Below are 27,426 nucleotides of genomic sequence, written 5' to 3' on the forward strand. Positions count from 1 at the left end.
TTTTTTTAAGGTGTCATACTGGTCTTCCCCCTTAACAAGGCAACCTGCCAATCTGCAAGACTTGTCGCGAGTCCTAACTCAAATTTGGAGTGACATTCCACAGGAAGAAATTAGGGCTTGCATTAACATGAGTAATCGTCTGCAAGGGGTAATTCAAAAACTCGGAGGAAACACGCGTTATTAGAATTCAAACATACACACACACACAGATACTCACACACAAATACACACAAAAAAGGCTCTTGTCAGAGCCATATGATGTGCAAAATCTGTTCAGCAACCTCTCCGAGGTGCATATCGGGTAATGCTAATGTCGGCGGTATGTGCCATAAATGCAAGGGTTTCTTTAAAGTTCTGTATCTTTGCGGGAAAAAATGGTAGCGGCGTCTTACATACTGGAAATTAAAGATGAAGGTTTGGACTTTATGCTGCTGCAAACAGTATCACCAAACAAAAATGTTGCTAGTTCATTCATTTCGTCAAACTTTGTAATTTTCAATATTGCAAACATGACCTCACATTTACGGCGTTATTGTGGTAGGGATGCATCAAATCTAAAATCAAACTACAGGGTATTAAAGTAGGGATCTCAAGCTTTAATTTAGAACAAAGAGCATAACTTTGTCATGATTTTTCACGGAGTTATCATCAGTAAAAGGGTATAGCCGGATAAGGTAGTCAAATGTGCCCTTGAGTCGAATTAGAAACCCAATTCGTCAGTCAGTAGCATATCCAAAAAAAACATCTCACACCAAGTTTCAACCCCCTATCTCATCCGTGGGGGTAGTAAAAGGGAAAAAGCGAAATTCCAGTTTTTGGCCCTTTTTGCCTATTTAATTTCGTACAAAAATTCTAAAACATTGAGGTCCATGTAGCGCATATTGTAGAATTTTTTCAGATTTTTTGATCGCAAATTGTAGTCGTGAAAAATCAAAAACTGATAAAAAATCCGAAAAAATGCGATTTTTTAGTGAAGATGTCGGAGCACTACTTTTATATTAATGTGGTAGTTAGATATTAGTACAACTACTATTCTCTAATTTTTTCAGATTTTTCGGTGAGGTGCGCCGTAGTTAAACAAATCAAAAACCGATTTTTTCGCGCGAAAAACAAACTTCTGCTTTGAATTTTGATATCATTTTCCCATAAAAGATGCATTAAGTAATTTTAAGAGGATTCACGTTCACACAATTGATTTATGGATTACAACAATGAAATTAACTTAATTAATTTGACTACCTTATTCGGCTATACCCTTTGGCCAATTTTTGCCTAAAATTTTTCTATGCCATATTTCTTTTGAGCAGTGTATATTATAAACGACTACATTGATCGTTGGTATTAATAATATATATTTTTATCATCAATTAAAGAAAGTAAACATGTTACTGATACCATTTTTTTAATAATGCGTTGTTTGCTGGGTTTTTAAAATGTTGTACGCAGTAATTTTATCGCATTTTATTTCGCTTTATTTTGCTTATTTTGCATTTTACTTCCAAATAAATACTACGCTTTTTTTGCCCAAGTCAATTAGTGATTCATGAACCTATCGACCATTCTTTTAATTTCTAAAGCCCAATTTATTTTAATAAAACTTTAGATATTATAGCATTATTTATTGACACTAATGGGCTCTATTGGTCTAAAAATACCCGACGAATGAAGTAATTCATCTACAAAATTGCTTACTAAAAAAAAACTTGTAGAATAATAATGAAAATGGTAAATGAGTATTAAAATGTCATCCACTAATATTTTTACTATAATTTATTATTTTTATATCGAAGATTACAATGTAGACATAATTATTATAATAACGTAATCATATTCTTTAATGTATATACATTATTTTAATCTGAAGTTCAATGCAATATAATCTATGAAAATTCTGATTATAACATTAAAATTAGGCTGAGAATATATACAATTAAAATTTTGTAAATTCTCAAAATTATCACATTCTCTTCATGATAACTGTCCACTAAAGTATATTCAACTTCATCTTATAGAAGTAAACATATCACACTTTTATGTTATACAAATATATGTATATTTTTGTAAAATTTTTCAAAAAACAACTGCTAGCTAAAAACGAGATGAGTAATGAAATATCCCCTATAAACCGTACTGATATTTCACAGAAATAAATAAATGTGGAAATCAATTGCAAGATCCATTTTATACAAAACGCTCGCACGTGACGTAACTAATTCCATTAAGCTAACAATGGAACCAATCAACTGGGGCGTCGATTAACCTCTTTGCCTTATAATCACACTCGCGTTACAGATTACAGTTTAAATACGATGAAATAAATCGTATTCGTGAAATAGTCAAATACAATTTAACGTTTCAAATATAACTTTGAAGATTTTTAACAAAAAGCTTTGAACAATATATTAATTTTTCGTTGCTTTCAATTCTTAAGCGTTAAGAAAGTAGATTTTTAAGTATTGGAAAGACTAAAATTAAATTTAGCTTATCAGCTTCTCAATGGTCCAATATCTAGGGATGAATATAGGTCAGATTGTTATTCAGTTTACAGATGATACCATGCTATTAGAAAGATGTTATCAATAGGCAATTGTACGACAGTTCGAAATCATAAGAGTATAACGAGGTGTACCGGTTTTTCCAGCTGTTATGTGCCAAGGAATTTCACTATAAGCTTTATTGCCTGCAGCTTTATGCGTTCGAGCTTCGCTGTCCTGGTATTGCTTGCCGATATGAGTAAAATAACGTACGAGGAAATTTACCTTATTGTTAGTGAAAAGGTTGAAATGTATTTAATATACTACCTAACGAGTAAATAGGTTTCATTCATATCTGTTACGTAATTGTATGATTGAATGAAATAGAAATTACTCCATTAGGAAATAGAAATTATTTTATACTTTTTAGTGCATTTCGAAGTCGGTGTATTTTTTTTCTTAAAATTATTTTATTTTCTTAAAGTTATTTTATTTAGTAAATACTTCACTAATAAAGAAAAGTATTTTTATTTATATATTATTATCAATCAGCTTCGCTTTCAGATACATCACAGTTAAAATTTTCGCCGAAGTCATTCTAAGACATTTTTCGTTTAAATAAAATAAACCATAATTCGAAATTAATTTTCAAATGACAGTGATATTGTTGAGAAGTTTTGTGTTTCAATACTGAAACAAGAAACGTGACGCCTTTGTTAAGTATTCACTAGAAATGGATCTAAAACTTACTTGCAAGCTGATAATGAAAATTAGTGATGATACTTAGACAGATCTATGACACATTTTCATTATAATAGAAACGATTTAGTTATCATTTACTTTTCTATATTGTTATTTGCTGAAGATTTAGCAATTATGTCACAACTAGTAAGTAACTTTTGGTTCAGAAAGACCTAGTACTCTTTCGTCAGCCAGTATACTTAATTTTATTCTATTCTTAAATAGTTAATTAGAAATTACAAACATTTAAATTAAAATTTCTCTCTTCTTATAGAGAGTTGCGTGCTATAGTTTTGAAAAATTATTTCCTTTGATGTTTTCCATAAATTTCTAGTGAAATCAGTGTTTAGATCGGTGAAGACCGTTAGCTCCAAATTTCAATATTTAAAGTCACCACAAAATACTTCTCCGATAGGAAATGGAGATTAACACAATTTTTTAGAATTACATTACATTTTTTTGATTTCATATCGCGGTAACTAATATTAAAATGAATTCAGTGATCTACATACTATGACCTTTAGGAGATCTTGAGTTCAAAAATATGGATTTAATTCAGACGAATATTAACTTATAAAATTTAATTTAATAGAACACGAGATCAGATCATTATAAACAAATAACAGAGTACTATTTATTTAATAGAATATGCAAGACTTTTTGAACTTTTGCATGGATCTGTACGTATTTATTTAGTCTTGCATTGATGCCGTTTTAGATAGTAACTAAATAAAGTATGGTTCCATGGAGAAAAGTTGAAGTAAGAATGAGTTATTGAAACCTACTTTCAATAACCTTGACCTTGAAATACATATATTGTTGACATTAAGCGTATTGTTACGTTCCGAACAGGAATCTTTTTCAAAATTTCCTTTGTAGTTTTGACCGACCGGATGTGTATCGATAATGCGTATTGCATTCTGGGAACACCCTGATCGAACGCAGTAACGGTCTTTCAATGTTTATTAGATAGACTATCTTTTGGCGACTAAACTATGATTGTTAATATAACACATTCCTTCCTTGAAATCAACGTGGTCCCACGGCCAAAATCTTAGATCATTTCATTTCTCCGAACCGCCGAATATAAACAGAAGTCACACTCGTGTGGTCCGATAACGCCAAGCGTTCTGGAATGTTCCTCAAGGGCCCGCGACGCAATATAAAATTACAATAGAAATTGTCTTTGTAACAGTACAAAATTATATAAATTACCCATAGTATTTCTTTATACCGTTATTATGAATACGCACACGTCAATCAGTTCCACAATAGTTACAGCACCGAGCGCGATTTAACTTTAATAATTGTAAAACGAAATAGATAATGTTCATTCTAAATTTCTATAATGTATACAGATTAACATTTTATATTGCATTGGTTATGCATGTAAAATTATTCAATAGCTAATTAACAATCCATAGCTCAAGGGTAAAGGAAAGAACTATATAGAAAGAGAGAAAGATAAGAGCTGGACAAGGGAGGAACACATGCACCCACCATCACCGCCTAATTAACGAATCACGGTCTCTTACGCATTAGCCTCGCAGCCTAATTCGTTAGGCGCATATCAATGCAACATAAACAATTTCGGACTAGGCCCACTCTGGTCTTCTCCGAGAGGTGCAAGTTGCGACACTCTTCGGTGTATAATCGCGAGGTGCGTGTCGAGGGTCCGTGAAGTGGCTTAGAGACGAGTTTGTTCTAGAATTTGTTAAAGTGCAAAATTCAGACAAAGACTCTATCTTCACGTAAAACTTTCGCGTTATATAATCACATTAAATTTTCAATTCAATTAATTATTCTATTTTTCCATTTAATCACATTCAATTTTATTCTTTTCAATTTTTAACGTATAATTTTATTTTATAGTTTAATTGAATTTCACAATTGGTTAGTTCAAAATTATCATTGGTGGAGCGCTTTCATGTGTGTGTGTTCTTCCCAGGAACCAGGCGTAATTGGCATTACACATTTTGCAAGAGGTTGTTAATTCTAAATTCATTCAAGTACACATATTTCGGTGAGTTGTTTCCTTTATTCTTCCAGCTATTTTATGAATTTTTCGGCAAGTAGATCCAGTAGTTAATTATTTAACTTTGGGATTTCCCTCACTGGATTATAAAATTATTTTGTATTTGAGTAATTGTTTCTCCTTCGAATCTACGAATTGCGCGTCTCGGATATTTACAATATTTTTGTTCAGTTCATTGTGATTCACATTATATTATATACGCTACCATTCTAATCTCTTCATATTTTATAAAATATAATCTTTTGTATCTTTTAATTATTTTGAATTACATTTCTTTTATTGCCTCCGTCATATCATATAATCATTGCGATCTTGTGAAAGGGCCCGTATGGGACTAGCGTATCTCCGGATCCACAAAACATTAAGTCCCGTTAACAATTAATATTGTTAGGGCAAACAAATCTTCGAGGCTTTATACGCGCGCTTCCCGCACGTAACAGCATCAATAACTGGATGCACATATAATTTGAAATTAAAAATAAAGTTAAGGATAAGTAATCAAATGATTAAATATAATTGAATATACACATTAACTTTTTATGTCGATAAACATTAACACACATTTCGGAAAAAAGTATCTTAACAATTTTTGCAATTTAAAATAAGAAACTAGTGAACCGGTCATTTAACCAGTTTTGTAGTTTTACTGTTAAGACCCACGTAACATCTTTTTGTACATACTTTCAATGTAATACACAATATCTTGCCATTTACATGTATGTTGTTGCTGCGAAGTACTTTAAATACAAAATATTTGACTGCAGTTTTGTTTATAAACAAATAAATTAATATGAGTACGATAATCGAATAATCGAATTTTTCAATATTATGACCGGAAAGTGTCCAATTTCGAATAACAATAATGACATATAAAACTTAATATCATCTTATTCAGTAGATTTGCTTTCAATGATCGAAATTATGTTTTTCTGTTTTAAACAGTATGAATAATTCTGAAAATAAAGTTTTTCTTTAATGATCTAAACTATAAAATAAAATATTTTATCTAACTACTGCGGCATACAATAAAATAGCTGTCTTTCCTTTTAGATCATATCGTGAAAGTATTGAAAGACATTAATAAAGAGCTTTTAAATAATAGTGATAAAAAATATTTTCGGTAAAGTTGAATGTTTTTGTTTTATTTAGATTGACTGCTTAGTATTCTGAACAGTCATTAAGTTCGAGTACCAGTACAGTTTTCCTTCAGTTGCACACAACTAACAAGGGACATCACCAAGGTGTTACACGCGGATTTTAATGAAATTTACATATGTGGTAGCTTTTCAAAAATCATTTGACAAGTATTTTTTTATATCTGCGGACATGCATGTTGAGGGGGTGAAAGTAGCCCTCAAAGTTCGGGGTTGAAAACACATATTCTTTAATATCTCGGAAACTAGAGAGTGTAGGAAGGTGAATTTTTTTTTTTTTTTTTTTTTTTTTTGTAGTTTTTAGTCAGGAATTTAGTTAGTGACAAAAATTTCGGGAGAAATTATTTATTTAAATAATATATTAAAAAATTGGACTTTTTTTCAATTTTTCACCCTAAATGCAGTTCGATTTTTTTGCAGATTTGTATACGAAAAATATGGATCAAAATAGGGGATACGTGTTTTTGGAATTTTTTGTTTATTGCAATTTTGCAATAATTATTGCATATACAATTTTCTCCTACTTTTTGCGGAGAAATGATTTGAGATTTGTTTTCGAAGAGGGTGAGCCCTTTCTATACGATAATTTGTCATGTTTTTAACAATTGAACAATGTCAGATGTTTATTGTTTCATCGGTAGCCAGGGAATTTCCAGCGAACAGGTATAAATCCGCCGCCGTACCTGTCGTCGCTATACGGAACATGGGTTTCTATGGCCAATGAAACTTTTAGCCGAAGGTATACGTTTATTTATTTGACTTTTAATAATGAATTTCTTCATTGAATTTCATTATTGTGCACACTATATAGCATAATCTTCAGAAGCAAGCATTCAACTTTAGCTTTATCAATTTTTATTACATTGTCTTTTGTGAATTAATTTGTATCTAAATTTAATAAAATTAAAGGATTAGAAATTTGTCGAACAAAATTTTTTCAACTTCGAAACCTGTTAACGTCAAATGGTTGAATAAACGGTATGTTATTTTTTGGCAGTTTTAATATTTCCTGTTTCTTACACTGTTTCTTACCTAGACATTGATCGTCGTAACTTCTCACTATATCTCTTCTATGAATCAAGAAGCAAAACAGTATTTTCTGGTTCACACGGATCAAAAAAATATTGACAGGTTTTTAAGTAGAAGCTTGTTCTATTTCCTCTTAATTCGCAAAATTTGGCAAGATTTAGACATACGTCCAGTCATTAAACCTCTTATTGCATTTTTATATTTGTATATGCCCATTCTTTATGAATTGTATAAAACATATGAATTGCATCTGTTATGCTTTGTGCCAGTTTAACTTTGTTTGAAGTCAAATAAATGAACTTATACCTCCGGCTAAAAGTTTAATTGGTCATAGAAACCTATGTTCCGTAAAGCGACGACTGGTACCGCAGCGGATTTTTACCTGTTCGCTGGACCTTCCCTGGCTACCGATGGCACAATAAACATCTGATATTGTCTAATTGTTAAAAACGTAACAGATTATCGCATGAAAAGGGCTGACCCTCTTCGAAAATAAATCTCAAATTATTTCTCCGTAAAAAGTAGGAAAAAATTGTATATACAGGGTGTTCGGCTACTGGTGGGCATAATTTCAGGGGGTGGTAGCTGGGGTGATTCTGAACAACTTTTTCCTTTACCAAAATGCTGGTTAAAGCTTAGTTTTTGAATTATTAATGAAAAACACTGACCAATCAGAGCGCGAGAATAGCGCGCGCTCAGATGCGAGAGCGACGGATGCAAGCGTGACGGTTGACCCTGGTCGTGAACAAACAAATCGCGCGATATCGGTAACATAGTTACCATCATCGGTAATATGTCAGCCGGTAAGTAATTATAAAATTCACAACTATTAATAAGTATAAATTTATTAACGAAACTAATTGTATGGATTAAGCAAAAATAAAGGTAAAGATCAAGCGCAGTTTCTTTAGGTAATTAGAAAAAATGATTATTTGTTTAACGACATAAAATTAAAGAATACTCGGACGCTTACCTCATGAGTGAATTTACGATGCGAAAATTCTTCATTAATTTTGAAGTATAACGTTGTATGACAATGGGATTGTCAAGTAAAAAGGGTGACTGTCATATTTGATGTCTTCCGTATAATAATAGTACAATTTCCGAAATCCACACTAAACAAACACACAATCACATAAGCACCACGATTGTCCAGTCCTTAGTATCGAAACGTTAAAAATATCCACCTTTTTTACACATCAATTCGTTTACGAAAGTTCCTCGCCATGTACACATTACACATTATGCGCGATGAGTAAAGAATCAGTTATTGCAAGATGTATTATTGCGATCGCACAACTCGTATTACCGACAATATTAAATTTATTTATTTATTTGTTTTGATGAGTCGAAAAATTTATTTTTATGATACGAATTACTTTTAACGAATATGCACAGATGCGTATTTGCACAGAACGTTTTACTATAAAGTTTCAAAATAAACAAACATCACAAAAGAAGAGCGAAACAGTGACTCTCTCTCTCAACGGGAAAAAGATTCCACAATAACCTAAGAAGCTCGCTCGTCGAGAAATGTAACCTGATCAGCCTGAGGAGGGGTATAGTGGGAAGACAATACCAATGCCAGTTTTTTGTTTCTAAAATTCTGTACAAAACGTCAGTTGGTTGTCGATAATCGAACGAGAGTGCTTAGAAGAGAATGGTGCACATTTCAAACATTAAAGTAAATTAAATATTATCGGTAATATGTGTTGTGCGATCGCAATAATACATCTTGCAATAACTGATTCTTTACTCATCGCGCATAATGTGTAATGTGTACATGGCGAGGAACTTTCGTAAACGAATTGATGTGTAAAAAAGGTGGATATTTTTAACGTTTCGATACTAAGGACTGGACAATCGTGGTGCTTATGTGATTGTGTGTTTGTTTAGTTTGGATTTCGGAAATTGTACTATTATTATACGGAAGACATCAAATATGACAGTCACCCTTTTTACTTGACAATCCCATAGAGCGAGTATTGATATGCTCTTGTGGATTTTAGCGAGTAAATAGGTTTCTTGTCATACGACGATATACTTCAAAATTAATGAAGAATTTTCGCATCGTAAATTCACTCATGAGGTAAGCGTCCAAGTATTCTTTAATTTTATGTCGTTAAACAAATAGTCATTTTTTTTAATTACCAAAAAAAACTGCGCTTTATCTTTACCTTTATTTTCGCTTAATCCATACAATTAGTTTCGTTAATAAATTTATACTTATTAATAGTTGTGAATTTTATAATTACTTACCGGCTGACATATTACCGATGATGGTAACTATGTTACCGATATCGCGCGATTTGTTTGTTCACGACCAGGGTCAACCGTCACGCTTGCATCCGTCGCTCTCGCATCTGAGCGCGCGCTATTCTCGCGCTCTGATTGGTCAGTGTTTTTCATTAATAATTCAAAAACTAAGCTTTAACCAGCATTTTGGTAAAGGAAAAAGTTGTTCAGAATCACCCCAGCTACCACCCCCTGAAATTATGCCCACCAGTAGCCGAACACCCTGTATAATAATTATTGCTAAATTGCAATAAACAGAAAATTCCAAAAACACGTATCCCCTATTTTGATCCATATTTTTGTATACAAATCTGCACAAAAATCGAACTGCATTTAGGGTGAAAAATTGAAAAAAAAGTCCAATTTTTTAATATATTATTTAAATAAATAATTTCTCCCGAAATTTTTGTCACTAACTAAATTCCTGACTAAAAACTACAAAAAAAAAAAAAAACAAAAAACAAAAAAAAATTCACCTTCCTACACTCTCTAGTTTCCGAGATATTAAAGAATATGTGTTTCAACCCCGAACTTTGAGGGCTATTTTCACCCCCTCAACATGCATGTCCGCAGATATAAAAAAATACTTGTCAAATGATTTTTGAAAAGCTACCACATATGTAAATTTCATTAAAATCCGCGTGTAACATCTTGGTGATGTCCCTTGTAAGTACTGTATAACCTACACAGCATATGTCTGCTACAATTTTGTATCTTTCTATTAGAAAACTATTTATATTTACTAATGTTTTGAATGCGAGCCATTATTTTCAGCTATATTACTTAAAATGAAAAAAGAGATTGAAATAAATAAAATATTTTAAAACAGAATCCAAATATTGGCAATATTCTTGAAATAAAAACTATTTTCAAATATTATTTTAACAAGATACTGTATTAAATAAAATGTTATATTTTTACAGTTATGTGCATTCCTTAAAATAAATATGATTCTTTACTATTGACTATTTAGAATACTGCTTTATCCAGTTTTGTAATGTAATAATTAAAACAAATAAATGAATAAATTCTCAGTATATAATTATATAGTTTTATTGCGTCGTTAAATCACTGATAAGTATCAATAAACTGATTTAGAAAACGATCATTTCGTGGATTCAAAAGATTTGTTTAATGCGAAGGTAAAACATCCTATTAAAACATCAAATATCCTGAAGCGATTGAAATTACAATAATTGAAGCTGCGATGATAGCAATAGCAGCTATATACTGTAATTTATTACTTGCGAACTTCGAAGGATACGCGGAATGTCCGAGCACCCTATAGTTATAGCTAGAAACATAAATCGATTGTGGAACGAAAATTTTATTTTACGCATGTATCGTAAATGTTAAAAATATAATAATATTTGCGAATGTCTCGAAAAATAAGATTATATGATGGAAAAATATGCAAGAAAAAGTTGTTAAGAATATAGACCTTGATCACATATTCTAAGGTCAAGGTCTTTGGAAGTAAATATCTTTAATTCAATAGTTTCCTTGTAAAGATACAATTTAATACCTTATAAAACCAAATTTCACTAATTAATGTTCCTGAGAATCAGTTTTGTACTTCTGAAGTCAAGGCCATCTGATGAAGACAACGTACCGTCTACTTGACAGTTTGAGAACGAATGTTACTTAATCCATAAAAGGAAAGCGTCTATGTCTAAAATTAAAAAGTGACAACTAATCACAGAAGATATAATTAGAAAAACATCAAACTTCAAACAAAAATTCCTAAAAATCACTAATTATTAATAATGTTTTAAAAATTATATCGAATCACTCGATTTTACATTAGCAGCATCTGTAATAGATATTGTAGATATGAATTATCTTATGACAGACATAAGAATGTTAACTGATTATTTAAATCGTATAAAATTGTTTATTTATGTCTGAAAATGGATAAATAATTATACAGTATAAATAACACGGTACGGTTTGTAATATACATTAAACCACTTAATGTCATATGTGATATTAAACAATATTTTTCTACCATTTTAAATAATAGTAACTTCTACAATTAATTATCTAATAAAAATAGTAGTATTCATAAATTATATCATGTCTTTATTGTTTTTGTATAATTTACTGATATTTAGTAATATTCTATATTTTTTACCGTTTCTTTGTTTTTATTATATTTCTTTTAAATTTTACAATGTCAAACCCATTTAAAAGTAACACCTGTATGGTCTTTAATTTGTAATTTTTTTACCATAATACGTTATATAATTATATTAATACTTACTAATGATTCTTACAATTAAGAAGAAAAAGTTGCATGTTAGTTACTAGAAAATTATTACTATGACTTGAAAATACAATATTTTGGAAAAGTATTTTGCAAACTCAATTTATTGTAGAGAATAGCGTATATTATACATTTCTTAAAGTGTTATTTATGTTATTATTACATATTATGTAACTATGTAATTGTTTAAATAGTCCTCAATAGTCCTCAATAGTCCTCAATAGTCCTCAATAATTGTTAGCTATAAGAAATTACACGTCAATTAATAAGATGTTGCTCACATAACCTCAAATAAATTGCTGTACATTTCTGCAAACTTTCAGTTATATTTTACACATAAGTAATAATTATATAAGTTGTTAAACTCTTTATTGATTAAAAATATGCAAGGGTTATTGACTACAGTATTACGAATTTTAAATTGAAGTGATTGCGTGGATTAAATACGCGGATTAAATAACTTAACTACTTTATTAAAATAAAACACTTAACTATTTACAGACTAAAGTAATTAACTATGAACTAGGAACTATAACTACAAACTGTAAAATTAGACTTTATACAGAGATATGGAAACGCGCGTTGACAAGATGACTTTCGGAGTGTTCGGCGTGCGAACTGGACATCGACTGATTAATTGATCGCGAACCGTCCGATTTATATAGTCAATTGTCTTTTCTCGAAATTTCCCGCTCGCGATCGTTCTAGCGCGCGCCTCGTCGCACACGCCTCGCCGCGAATGTTCTAGCGCGCGGCCTCGCGAATGTTCTTCCACGCTCGTGTAACAAACAGTCCCATCCAAACAACACGTCATCCATCCATGCGTCACCTAAGTCCCTTACACCCTGAACCTGTAAACACTGCAATAGTCATACTTTGTTAACCATTACTCATTCCTGATCCCACCATATCCACCAAGCCAAAAGACATAAAAGTTCCCCAACCATTTTTGGAAGCTCAGTTTTTTCCGACTCTGAAACCAGCCATTTGAACGTTGTGAAATAATAAAAGTTTTACAGATAGAAATCATACAAGTTATTTTTCTATCTTCGTAAATTTTACGTGACACTCGCGCCGTATAGCAAGCGTTCGCGAATGTTCCTTCACGCTCGTGCCGCATATCGAGCGTTCGCGCGCGTGTCTAGAATTTTTGGCGGCGATCCGCCACAAAATCAAGTACATAATATCACTTGTGTGAAATTGGAATCCGTGTAATGTTTTACATTTATTTATACATTTATAGCATGAAGATTATAACGAAAGAGGATTGTATTCGAAATACGTATTTAAACAACAGAAATATTACGAATATATTTTATTATGCAAGCACTACATTATTTTATACTTCCTATTTTTTTGAGAAAATGATAATCTAATATTTTAGTTAATACTGTTTACAAATATTTAAGAACAGGTTAATTTCTGTTTGAATCGTTTTTTATCACAATACAGAGAATGGTTCTAAAATCGTGCTCGCGATTTTGATAAACACCCTGTGAATTAAAAGATATTCATGAAATTTTTCTTAGCAATCAGGTTAATGACACTGAAAACTGAGAATTGAATTACTTTCGAAAGTGCTCTAAAACTAATACCGATTTTAGCTAGAGTAGTCGGCAAATAATTTCCTGTTAGGAATGCCCTAAATTACAGGTCTATATACACCCAATTTATCTCCTAGGTATCTAATGAACACAAGGCAGGCGCCAAACTGTGCAAAACCAGGTTTTGGAATTTGTAATTCTGCGTACATTTTATATTCAAAATGTTTTAAATGTATAACGTTACAAGCTTGAAATGTTTCACGCACAAAATATTTCAAATTTAAAATGCTTCAAGTTTAAAATGTTTCCAGTACAGAATACTTTATGTTCGGGACGCTTTACACTTAGAGTATTTCAAGCTGAAAATGCTTCAAACTGGGAACACTTCAAGTTCGAAACACTTTAATCCCAGAACGCTTCAAACTTAGAACGTCACAACTTCGTTGCACTTCAAGTTTTGATCGCTCCAAACGTGAAATGCTTATAAATTTCATAATCATGATAATGTATGACACCAGCTATTCCCTGCGAATTTGTCTGCATGTGTATTGAAATCGAATTCTGGAAAGATATAACTGTTTCTAACAATAAGTTATGATTCTTGATTGTACACCAGGAAATTTTAACTAAATATCGAGATGCACTGTGTAGAAGTACTTTAATTTAAACTAAAAACTTGTAAAAATTACAACTAAGTTTCAATGAAGTAGTAACTAACAATCGTTTGAGAGTTCGCTCGTAAAAAATTCTGCATTACAGGAGTACGCTTGTGTACAAAATTGAGTTGCGAGTCCGCACGACTTGATTAACCAGTTAAGTGTGTTTGACGACTATATCCGTCATGGAAATGTGGCAAAATTTTGTGTCATGACGACTGTATCCGTCATGCGTAAAATTTTGCTAAAATTTGTTATTTAAATTGTAATTTTGTCGAAAACTAAATTATATTCGTAAATTGTAATATGTTTAAAATGTTTAGAGGTCAACACGAAATGAAATAAATAAATAAAAAGTGTAAATGATTTGAGATGGGTTCATGAATTCTTGAGAGCTAATTCGTCATCGCATGATTCTCGCGACACACACTGGTGCGCGCTTTGCAAAAAGATCGCCACAGTTAACTGGTTAACAAAGTTCTCAAAAAGTTCTGAAATATTCTGCACGATTCTGAAATATTCTGTCCTATCTTCCGAAAAACAGTCCTTTTATTAACTTGGTGGAGGATTGTCGATGGGGGTGACTTCTCTGATTGGGTTCCTGTTTAGCAAAAGGGCGGTCATCTTTTCCGCGATTCGTTAGAAAATCCACGCCTCTGGTCCCTCAGATACAGCATAAGTGACACGGCTGGAAAGTCCCAAACACTTCACCCTGAAGCCGAGCACCCCATGACCCATCCTGATTAAGTGCAGATGGCAAAATTTATGGCCCACTAAAACCATGTTTTTCCTAAACCAATAAATTATTCCTAACTAAACAATAAGTCCTTATCCTGGATTGCGCGTGTGAATTTACAAGGCTCACAATTTACAAGCTTTCTAAAATACAAGTCCAAACAACTCTAAAGTTTAGTAAACGGTAATCTTCTAATTTAAATGGGTAAATGTTTTACGTACTTAAGTTCAAATCTTAAATTCAATATGGGTTAGCATTGATGTGGCAACTATTTCAAGTACAAAGATACACAAATTTCGTTCAGTCCATAATTGCAGTTTTAGAAGTCATGGAACTTGGTCTAAAACTTTCCCAGTAGAATATAGAGTCTATATTACAGACTGTATGAAAAAAAATAATCGAGTTCGACTGAATATTACCTTTAATAATATCCACAAAAATGTTGAACATAATTGAGTTACTGGAAAATGCTGTTCTCTGGCCACTTCATAAGTTTGATTCAGTTGTTCCCATTAGTATAAGCCATTAAATGTACAAAAGGTTATTTATTATTTATGCATGTTATAATGAAAACAACAAGACTTTTAACTTCCGCTTTTATAAACAGAATGCTCGTAATGATGTAGGCCATTTTCTTGTATACAGTAAGGATTTGGACATTAGCAAAAGAGACAAAGTTGTGCCAGATTTTACTAGCAACACAATGACTTGCAGCATATTTTTATTTTTACATTTCTTTTTGAGAAATGAAGGTTCACCCCCAATTTTCTGACAAGGAAGGACACGGAAATGTCCCCCTCCGATTTTGATGAAACTTCGTATGTTTGTTAAGCAGGCAAAAATAAGGAACATGTATTTTTTTTATCGGCTGACAATGAGATATATTAAAACTTCTAATAGGAAAGTTGTATGGTTTTTTGCCTATAATAACTGGATGTTAACGAATTGTGCAAAATGTAATTTATTTATAATAAAAAAATTTTTCATAATCTCATTTTACAATTTATTCAAATTTGCATAATGACAAAAAGTGAAGTGAATTTTATTACAAATCCATTGGTATATATACGGTTAGATATACGAGGAGTCTTTGAATGTTTTGGACTGCATTTATACTAGTATAAATAGTATACTAGTATTACAAATCGTAATAATAGTATTACAAATCCATTGGTATATATACGGTTAGATATACGAGGAGTCTTTGAATGTTTTGGACTGCATTTATACTAGTATAAATAGTATACTAGTATAATAGTATAAATGCAGTCCAAAGCATTCAAAGACTCCTTGTATAGAAGACGTTAGAAGCAAAGAAAAAAATGAAACTCGCAATACATGGTCTTTAATTGCTTTACTATTTGCACACCAATTTCATAAAAAAATGGTTGCGTAGTTGTCTGGTAATTATCCATTATGCAGAGGGCTATGGCTTTGTTGATTCTTAAAGATGATTAATTTCCACGAGCAGAGAATGTGAGTGATGTCTAGCTTTAATTTTAACAGTGAAACTACCAAAGCAGCCAAATTACTATTTTTAACCGACTTCGAAAAAGGAGGAGGTTACTCAATTCGATCAGTATATTTTTTTTTTTTTCTTTTTTTTCTATGTATGTTCGCCGATTACGCCTAACTGGGTGGACCGATCGGAATTAAACCTTTTGCATATGGAAGGTGCTGTCTCCCCATTGGTACCATTATCAAAAAATTTTTCATTTTTTAATTGCAAAGTGTTGTTATTGCAAAAAAACCGGCAACTTTTTTCTTTTTTCTATGCATGTTCGCGCATTGCGCCTAGCTGGATGGACCAACCGGAATGAAACCTTTTGCATATGGTAGGTGCTAACTCCTCATTGGTACCATTATCAAAAAATTTTTCATTTTTTAATTGCAAAGTGTTGTTATTGCAAAACAACCGGCAACTTTTGAAATAAACTTTTCTCGATCTTAGTGCGCTTTTAATATCTTATCACGGACATGATTCTGAATAATTTTGTTCATATACATTCGCGGAAAGCTTTTGTTTTCGAAATATTAGCGAAAAATTGTTATTAACTTTTGAAACCAACTTCGAACGATTTTAATGTCCTTCTAATACGTTATTAGTGGCATGATTCTGAACGAGTTTTTCCTTATGCATAATTGACGGAAAACTCTAGTATTCGTGATATTAGCGAAAAACTATTGTTATTAATATTAGTGGAACGCCCCGTGCTATGCACAAAATTAAATAACATATTCAAAATAATCTTTTAATTTTGCGCCGCCTACGAAAAGGTTGAAATGTATTTAATATAATACCTAACGAGTAAATAGGTTTCATTCATATCTGTTACGTAATTGTATGATTGAATGAAATAGAAATTACTTCATTAGGAAATAGAAATTATTTTATACTTTTTAGTGCATTTCGAAGTCGGTATATTTTTTTTCTGAAAATTATTTTCCAAGTTTTAAGTTACAAAATTTGTTAAGGCGATTTCTTTGAAATACGTTAATACGTATCTCTGTTAATACGTATAAATCTAATAAATTAATGTGTATATTAATGTATGTTTTATCGTTTTGTCGCGAAGTAGGTGAGGTAAATGATTAAGTGCTCGCAACAGAATGTTTGCAAGAGAAGAGGTTTTAATAAGTACTATGGAAACTATATAGAAAATGCGGTGTTACAGAAACGGAGGCTCGACTGATAATCCTTGTTTTGGCGCCTCTCCGAAGTACGAGGTGTGATACAAAAGTAACGAGACTAGTCCAATAAATTATTGGACCTGCAGAATCAGTTCTCCGTGACATTATCACCTTTCAAAGTAGTCCCCTTCAGCATTCACACACTTTTGCATTCGGTGCTGCCAGTGCTGGTAACAGTTCTGGAACGAGGTTTTTGGAAGTCCCTTCAGGAGATTCTCCGTTTCTGCCTGAACCTCTTTAACTGAGGTGAAATGGGTTCCTATTAAGCAAAATTTAACTTTAGGAAATAAAGAAAAGTCGCATGGAGCCAAATCAGGTGAATAAGGAGGATGCCCCATCACAGTAACATTTTTACTGGTCAGAAACTGCTTGGCAGACAGTGTCGTGTGAGCAGGTGCATTATCCTGGTGCAACAGCCATCCATCGCTTCACAACTGTGGCCTTTTTTTCCTAATTTTTTCACGAAGTCTTTTTAGTAGTTCAATGTAATAGTGGTAGTTAACAGTCTGACCACTGGGAAACCACTCAATCATTACAATTCCATTAATGTGGAATTTTGATTTTGACATGCGTGCTTTTTTGGGTTTTGGGGATCCTGGAGACTTCCACTCCATTGACTGGCGCTTACATTCTGGGTCATAGGTAAAAATCCAAGTCTCATCACATGTTGCAAAAAATTTCAACAAATTTTACAAAAAACTTGATGTTTATATGCTGTTCGATTTTTACGTTAGACATTTTTCCGGCAGAATGCAGTTGTATGTGTTCACTAAATAACACAATACTTCCAAATGGTATGACCGATTCAATCGAAATTGGCAACATGGATAGGGGAGGTATGTGGGATGATGCCACAAAAAACAATTGCTGCCAATTCCATTGTTTTTTCAAGCTACAGACCTAGTCTCATTACTTTTGTGTCACACCTCGTAGTTCACACGTCAACCGTTACGAACATAGAATTCATTACACAGATCAACCGTTTCAGATCTAGAATAGAACCGAATATACACGTCAACCGCTTCCGACGTAGAATTCAAGTCAATTGTTTCAGACTTAGAATTCTCTAGCGCCAACGTTTCGGACGACTTTTATAACGTTTTCATCGCATTGTTTTCGGATGCATATTATTTTGGATCGATTACTCGTGTCAACGTTCGCACATAATCTACTTCAAATGATTATTCTGAAGATAAATTTTTTTCGAATAAACCCGCGCCTCGGTTAGAATTCACCGCCGATTATAAGCCCCGACCATTTTTTAATCGAAGACGCAATAGCTGAACGTGCGCAAGTCGGCACAACGTGAGTTGCTCCGGTTCACCAGACGGCTTTCTGGATTCTTCTAGGTCGTAGCAAACGATTGGTGTTGTTACAAGTTTTTAATTTCTGTTCTATTATCATTGATATAATTTTTATGATACAATTCAAGTAATTGTAACTTATAAGAAGATTTTCGACGCAAGATGTTGTTCATCTCTTACCAGTCTCCAAAGATTACAAACTTTTTTTTATACATATATCTCCGTAAATTTTGGTTTTGGCGTAAAAAGTTTAAAACAAAAAATCGAAAAATTAAGTATATACATTTATTACGTAAAATTATTATTTTGTCTGTTATGACCGAATGTAATTGATTACATGTTTTTCTGATATTTTGCAGTGTTTTCGAAGCTGTACAGTCAACCTTTTCAAACTTTAAACGGGGGATGGAAGGTAAACAAGTCCTGGTCGATAAAAATCCTTTTAAAAACTTTCTTGTCGAATCAAAGATGACTTTTAATTCAAATTTCAGGGCAACTAAGAATTACAGCTTTTCTAAAATACATGTGCTTTTTATAACAAATCAAAACTGCAAATAAAATTGATCCACTTTTGAACAGGAAATTGAAAGAACTACCTATTGCTGAGAGTTAACAAATTTTTTTATGAAACACCTTTTTCATTTATAAAATAAACCCAAGTTAATTAAACTTTAGAAAGTGCTATATTTCGGATGATTGCGTAAAGAGTACTTTATCTCAATTCGAATTGAAATGTAAATAATTGTAATAGTAGTAAATATTCACATTTTCACATTGATTAGGCATTAATTGCGGTGATTTAGAGAAGTGACCCAATTTTGGTGTTTTCGAAATAATAGTTTTAGTTCTTCCTGCTTTTACTTTAGTACATTTCCTATGATTAAAACTACTTAATTCTTTTCTACAGTCACTTGTGTTTTTATTATATCTTTGTGTTAGTTCTTTTAGATAACAGTAATTTATGTATTTTTTAGTACGCCAGTAAAAACTGTTTGAGATACTAACTGACGCTCGCGAACAGCACGAGAAAACTAACAAAGATCAATTATGCAATGCAATTTATTGCATTTCATGCAAGCTCCTAAAAGATTTGTCGCATGTCTGTCCACTGTCTATTATTTTCCAAAAATAGCCATTTCGTGGTACACTTATAATTTTGAAAGTGGGGCACGTTAATTTAAGAAAAAAATTATGGTAATAGTAATAATAGATAAAACTTATGATATTTTAACTTACAAGCAATCTATAGTTAAAATAATTTAAATTCCCTAATATTTGACCGATTGAAGTTTGGGTGATTAACGGTATTGGATAAATGTTTATTTTAAAAGTGATGAAAGTTCATATGGGGCGAAACTATTTTTAGCCTAGAAATATTTGGAATACATTACGGTACAATTTAGTTCCGATAAATTTTATTAATACTGACAATACTGCGAAAAACTACAAATTGTACAATATTGGTGGTAATAGGTAACATCAATATGAATGAGAATATACCATAGGTCTGCCAGGGCATCATTGCTAATTTCCATTATTAACTTGCAAGCAAGTTGTAGTTCAGTTTCGAGAATTAATCAACAAAGTCCAAAGTTCCAAAATCTAAAATGTTTTTAAAAATGCCTTGCTTGTGCATATATAAAATCATTATACACATACAGCAGTGCCTTATTTGTTAGTGTACGTATAAAATCATCTGTATTTTCTTTTTAAACAAGAAAGGTACACAAGGGAATAAAAATGTTGTCTCATTATGTATTACCCTTTTTGTATGTATTTACATGAAGAATAGTGCAATCGTAAAATCCTTTAACCTATTATCTAAAAAGAAACATTAATTCACACCTCACGTTTCGTATAATCGTAACGGACCAACAAAAAAAAGAAAATTAATAAAGACACCAAGAGAATATGTACAGCCAAGGTGGCTGCATTAACTAACGAGTTAAGACCGTGTTTCGAAGCAAACGCAAATTAGAGATATTCGTCAGCGGTTGCATCGCGTGCTCATTTCATCTGGCCACGTTGTTTGTCGTTCACCGACTGATTACTACGCTCTCCCCTATCATGCTACTTGGCCAAGTTGATTTTCGTCTCCGACATGAACAAGCGTTCTTGTACTATACTCGAGCTAGGCTTGTCCGTTGTGCTCTCGTGACCGTTTGTCCTAGAATTGTATTATTATTACATACAGGGAAATATTCTAGTATATTGATACTTTAGTTTATGCGTTGCTGTAACTAAACGGTGTGTACAATCATTGAATCAAATCATGAAATTTTATATCGCAAAGTCCCTTACGAAAATTGAAAAATACCGCAATTGTCAGATCATCTTTGTTTAGCTATTCGCACTTTTTTGGAGTACATTTGTAAATGGAGAAAAATTTAAACGACTATAGTACTCTATCGAGTATTGTTTATGGAACACGTTCAGGTTATTTCAACATCACCACACAACTTAATAGTAAATCATTTGAAAAATTGATTCAACGCTAATTTTTTTTAACTGTATAATTTATGAAATGTACCGACTTTGTTCATAGAAAATTAAATTATACAAGAATATAGTACTTAAAATTTCAAATAGATTTACTGCAATTTAATTATATTAAAATTTGAATTAAATTGTATGTAAGCTGCTACTTTAAAAAATATATGAGAATCAATGTTTATTTATTACAATTGGTGCAACAAAAATTTGTGTCCTAAGCAGGCCAGGTCTCATAGGTATATTATTAGTGCCGCTCTATAAATGTAGTTATTTAGAAACTTTTTAACCTCTTAGGCACGGCTGAACTATACGCGATGCTGTTTCTCTATACGGCAGAGTTCGACACGAATTACGCGTGTATACAGCACTATAGTGTGTGACAATGTTATTCTCTTAGCGAGTACATTGGAATGAAGTTTTTGATGATTAAATTATAATTTTTCTCAAAGATATGATATGCTTTAACCTTGATAATTTACTATTTTAGAAAATTCACGAAGTATGTAATTTCCAAATGTTTCCAATATCGTGTATTAATGCATAATTAATGCATTATTTACATATAATGTACTTTTGTGGGATTTGTTAATACTCTTATAAAACGTGGTGAAGACAAAAAAGTGCAAATCAAAACATATGAAAATGATTATTTAATTGAAACGGTGAGCAAGTGAGGCAGTAGAGTGAGTCGCTATAGTGGCGCTATGTAATCTACGACTATGTAATGTAATCACATTCGCGAAAGCCACTATAGAGCACCGTCGCGTCGTACAAAGAGATATGGTATCCGCGAAAACCACTATAGTGGCGCGTCATGCCTAAGAGGTTAATTGAAAAATTAATGATTAAGAAATTCTTTCTAATTTTTAATTAGATTTGAAAATTTAGTAATTAGGAAATTTAGAAAATTGAAGTTGCATAATTAAGTATTTGAAAACACGAAAATTTCAAAGTTAAGGAATATTACGATTTTTAAATTCAGAAGTGCAGAAATCTGAATATTTGAGAATTTATGGGTTTGAAATTTTAGTGAAAATTTGAAAAATACTAATTTAAAAAATGTTTTAATTTATAATATCAAGTATGTCAGATATCCTGCGTAGCTTGAACTGTGTGATGAAAATCGGACCACATTTTATGGGAGGAAGGGAACATGCAGCAATGATTGAAATAAACAATATTATGTTTAATAAGAATTCTTCCAACATAGAAAATATGAATAAAATGCAATAATATTTTATTACAAAATACTGTCTATTATGTCTTCATTTACTGCTTGACTTCATAAATGCAATATTACTTTTGTTAAAACATTTGAGCATTATCTTTAAAGATTTAACGATTTTAATATCATTAAAGATTTTATTACATTTCAATCGAATGTATAACATCGATAGTAGAAGTTGATTTTAAAATAAAGAATTCGTCGAAGCAGCTTGATTATCTATACATATGTATACACATAGATTTTTATTGTGTGCACATATCCTAGAACGATTTTGTTTTCATTCTTTTATCCTTCACGAGAAATGCAATTTCTAATCCAATAAGAAAATTCTTCAGCAATTCGATCACGTGATTTTGTGCTCTATTTATGTATTTAGTAGGAACGAGCAGGTATAAGTGATTTAAAAAATACATAATCGTAAGTTAAAGGGTGAAGCAGAGCCCCGGTTGATTTTAATCGCATTCAGGAACGTGCATCTCTTAGGCAATAATCATAATCATAATAAACAAATTAAAAGAAAAACATAAAAAAATTAAAAAATCAAATTAAAAATAAATAACAGCTTAAATTTAAACAAATTTCTTACTTCTTTTTTAATATTTAAATGTGTTTATTAAAAATTGAAAATAAATTTCAATGGATACATAATCACGTTTGCCAAAAAATAATTAAAGAAATTTTCATTGCACTTCAAGTTTGTCAAAAATAACTTTAAAATCACTTATTCTTCATTTAAAGACGGTTTTGCACTGAAAGCTTTGCTTTTGAAAATGTTTCTATTTGATGTTTCAATCGCAAAAGGTTTATAATACATCCAGGCATTGAAATTTTTGTACACATATAGGGGAAGGTAGCCTAATTTGGACCGTAGCCTAATTTGGACCGCTGTGGTATCCAAAGATTGATAAAATTTATGCGATTTTAGATAGGCAACTTGTTATACGTAGATGTAGACAAGGTTAATGCAATCGTGTTTTTGAAGAAACGTCTCGTGGTTACATTGAGAGAAGTGTTATTTGTTTGACTACGAACAAACTTTGTTATTTTGATGTAAGAGTGAAAGCCGTTAATTCGTCCAAACGTAAGTTAATTACAGGTCTTATTATATCATCACAAAGCTTACTTATCTATCTATAATTTCCTGTTACAATTTTATGAGGTTATGTTAGTCTGGCGTTCTTGTATAATATTAAGTATAAAATATTCAAGTTGCCGAAGTTGGAGCGAAAACAGTTGCCGAAATTGGACTGGTTCAATTTCGACAACCACATTACAATTTCTAGCAGTGATGATGAAGAAGATAGAAGTGACAACGAGAGTAAACAATTTAGGAGAGTTCTTGAAGAAATATCACCGCGAGCAAAGAAAAATCAAAATTCAGATAGTCCTCCGTCTTCTTGCAGTGCGCCAATAGCCCAGAAAGCAGTAGAAATAACAAGCAGCCCTTACAAATCGCAGTTAGATCGAATAAACTTAAAAAACTTTAAAAAAATAAGTTCACCAAACTTTGACAAAATGCCGAAACATAAAAAAGAAAATGGTGGTTCATTGTTTTGCACATTGTGTGAGGAAACCAAGGAAGAAGATATGATACAATGTATGAAATGTCGCATTTGGATTCATACTCCGTGTACTGGAGTTAGTTTTGCAGTTAAAACGTTCTATTGTTGTAATTGTCGTTAAAAAAGCTAATGGTCCAATTTAGGAAGCTAGCGGTCCAAATAAGGAAACCGGTTTCCTAAATTGTACCGATGACAAGATTTTTTTAAATTTATTTTTTACTATTATAAATGGTATTTAAAATTTCATAAATGTTTTTATCTTGAAGGTACACTTCCAAGGGACATCACCAAGGTGTCGCACGCGGATTTTAATGAAATTTACATATGTGGTAGCTTTTCAAAAATCATTTGACACGTATTTTTTTATATCTGCGGACATGCATGTTGAGGGGGCGAAAATAGCCCTCAAAGTTCGGGGTTGAAAACACATTTTCTTTAATATCTCGGAAACTAGAGGGTGCAGGAAGGTGAATTTTTTTTAAATTGTGTAGTTTTTAGTCAGGAATTTAGTTAGTGACAAGAATTTCGGGAGAAATTATTTATTTAAATAATATATTAAAAAATTGCACTTTTTTTCAATTTTTCACCCTAAATACAGTTGGATTTTTTTGCGGCTTTGTATACTAAAAATATGGATCAAAATAGGGGATACGTGTTTTTGAAATTTTTTGTTTATTTTGTTTAGCAGTAATTATTATATATACAATTTTCTCCTACTTTTTACGGAGAAATGATTTGAGATTTGTTTTCGAAGAGGGTGAGCCCTTTTTGTACGATAATTTGTCACGTTTTTAACAATTAGACAATATCAAATGTTTATTGTTCCATCGGTAGCCACGAAAGGTCCAGCGGGCAGGTATAAATCCATCGCGGTACCAATCGTCGCTATACAGAACATAGATTTCTATCGGCAATGAAACTTTTAGCCGAACGTACAAGTTTATTTATTTGACTTTTAATAATTTGGACGGAAATGTTCCTCGTTTAAATGATTCGGTATCTCTGAAAAGAGCTGGAGATTTGAGCAGTGCGCTGCTGTTCTTTCTTGGTTTTTTATACGTTGCTAAAGTGGAAGTGGGAAATTTCAGAAATTTGTGTTGGTCGTCGTAATCCGAACAAGGGTAAGTAAGTAAATTATTCCAAAATATACTGTTGCAGGAAAGTGGGTATAAATAAGTAATTGTATTATTGTTTCCCTTTTTGAACATTTGTAAAATTTAATTTTTATAAGTATGAATGTTAATCCTATTAATGTTATAAACATTTTAATGAAAATATTTATCTCTAATAAGCAGGAAGAACACATAAATCGAAACAAAGTTAAACTAGCACAAAGCATAACAGATGCAATTGACATGTATAAAGAATGGGCATATGCAGATATAGAAATGCAACAAGAGGTTATATTTAATGACTTGACTAACCTCTACATCTTGCCTATTTTTGCGAATTAAGAGGACATGGAACCACCTTCTACATCAAAACCTGCCAATATTTTTTTGATCCGTGTGAACCAGAAAATACTGTTTTGCTTCTTGATTCATAGAAGAGATATAGTGAGAAGTTACGACGATCAATGTCTAGGTAAGAAACAGTGTAAGAAACAGGAAATATTAAAACTGCCAAAAAATAACATACCGTTTATTCAACCATTTGACGTTAACAGGTTTCGAAGTTGAAAAAATTTTGTTCGACAAATTTCTAATCCTTTAATTTTATTAAATTTAGATACAAATTAATTCACAAAAGACAATGTAATAAAAATTGATAAAGCTAAAGTTGAATGCTTGCTTCTGAAGATTATGCTATATAGTGTGCACAATAATGAAATTCAATGAAGAAATTCATTATTAAAAGTCAAATAAATAAACGTATACCTTCGGCTAAAAGTTTCATTGGCCATAGAAACCCATGTTCCGTATAGCGACGACAGGTACGGCGGCGGATTTATACCTGTTCGCTGGAAATTCCCTGGCTACCGATGAAACAATAAACATCTGACATTGTTCAGTTGTTAAAAACATGACAAATTATCGTATAGAAAGGGCTCACCCGCTTCGAAAACAAATCTCAAATCATTTCTCCGCAAAAAGTAGGAGAAAATTGTATATGCAATAATTATTGCAAAATTGCAATAAACAAAAAATTCCAAAAACACGTATCCCCTATTTTGATCCATATTTTTCGTATACAAATCTGCAAAAAAATCGAACTGCATTTAGGGTGAAAAATTGGAAAAAAAGTCCAATTTTTTAATATATTATTTAAATAAATAATTTCTCCCGAAATTTTTGTCACTAACTAATTTCCTGACTAAAAACTACACAATTTAAAAAAAATTCACCTTCCTGCACCCTCTAGTTTCCGAGATATTAAAGAAAATGTGTTTTCAACCCCGAACTTTGAGGGCTATTTTCGCCCCCTCAACATGCATGTCCGCAGATATAAAAAAATACGTGTCAAATGATTTTTGAAAAGCTACCACATATGTAAATTTCATTAAAATCCGCGTGTGACACCTTGGTGATGTCCCTTGTTAGTGAGTTTCTTTTCTACTACTTAATTTTTATTGACACTTCTTTTATATAGTGAATAATATAAAATTGGTCCAAATTAGGCTACCTTCCCCTAAGACCTTTTTGTATAAAAAGAGTTTTTCAGTCAAATCTGCCAGATGTCACGATGACACTATTTTTAGGCGACCTTCGTTACCCCGAAAACCTTCAAGGAAGACCTCACAACCTTTGCTGAGTTTTAAAGATGTATGATACGTTCGCCGTGATATCGAACAGCTTTCACTCGACGTCAAACTCTATCTTACTTCTAGTTTTAAAACATAAGACGCTTTTCTCTTCTCACTAAAATATTTTTGCTCCTTATTCATATCATCCTTATTTATATAATGTTATCATATTATTTTGTATTTACAGATTAGATAAACAGTTTTACATGCATAATACTTTTTAATATAGTAATTGTTCACATAAAATAGGTTTGTACATTAATATTGGGGATGTTATTTGCATAATTTTGTTGTCCACAGAAAAGGAAAATTACCTTATCAATAAAATTATTTTTGTAACTACTACTATAAAATTGTCTCATTGATTACAAATTATGCAAATAGGGTAAACTATACGAATTTTAAGGTGGCACTAATCTATTGATATATGCAATTTTATTAAAGATTTATAAGAGTCATCTACATATATACTGGA

The 27,426-nt window shown here is 31.8% G+C and overlaps 1 protein-coding gene and 1 long non-coding RNA gene across 3 annotated transcripts in view; both read right to left on the reverse strand.

Moving 5' to 3' along the window:
- The window catches only part of LOC100877819 (uncharacterized), a 688,459-nt gene that overhangs the window by 313,782 nt on the left and 347,251 nt on the right, over nt 1-27,426 (reverse strand). The gene's annotated exons all lie outside the window — the stretch shown is intronic.
- LOC143264827 (uncharacterized) lies at nt 12,081-13,182 on the reverse strand. Its single transcript, XR_013038786.1, has 2 exons — nt 12,487-13,182; nt 12,081-12,235 (listed from the first exon to the last, which is right to left on the reverse strand). It is a non-coding gene; the product is annotated as an uncharacterized LOC143264827 (long non-coding RNA).

This window comes from Megachile rotundata, chromosome 7 (genome assembly GCF_050947335.1).
Source record: "Megachile rotundata isolate GNS110a chromosome 7, iyMegRotu1, whole genome shotgun sequence".
NCBI lineage: Eukaryota > Metazoa > Arthropoda > Insecta > Hymenoptera > Megachilidae > Megachile > Megachile rotundata.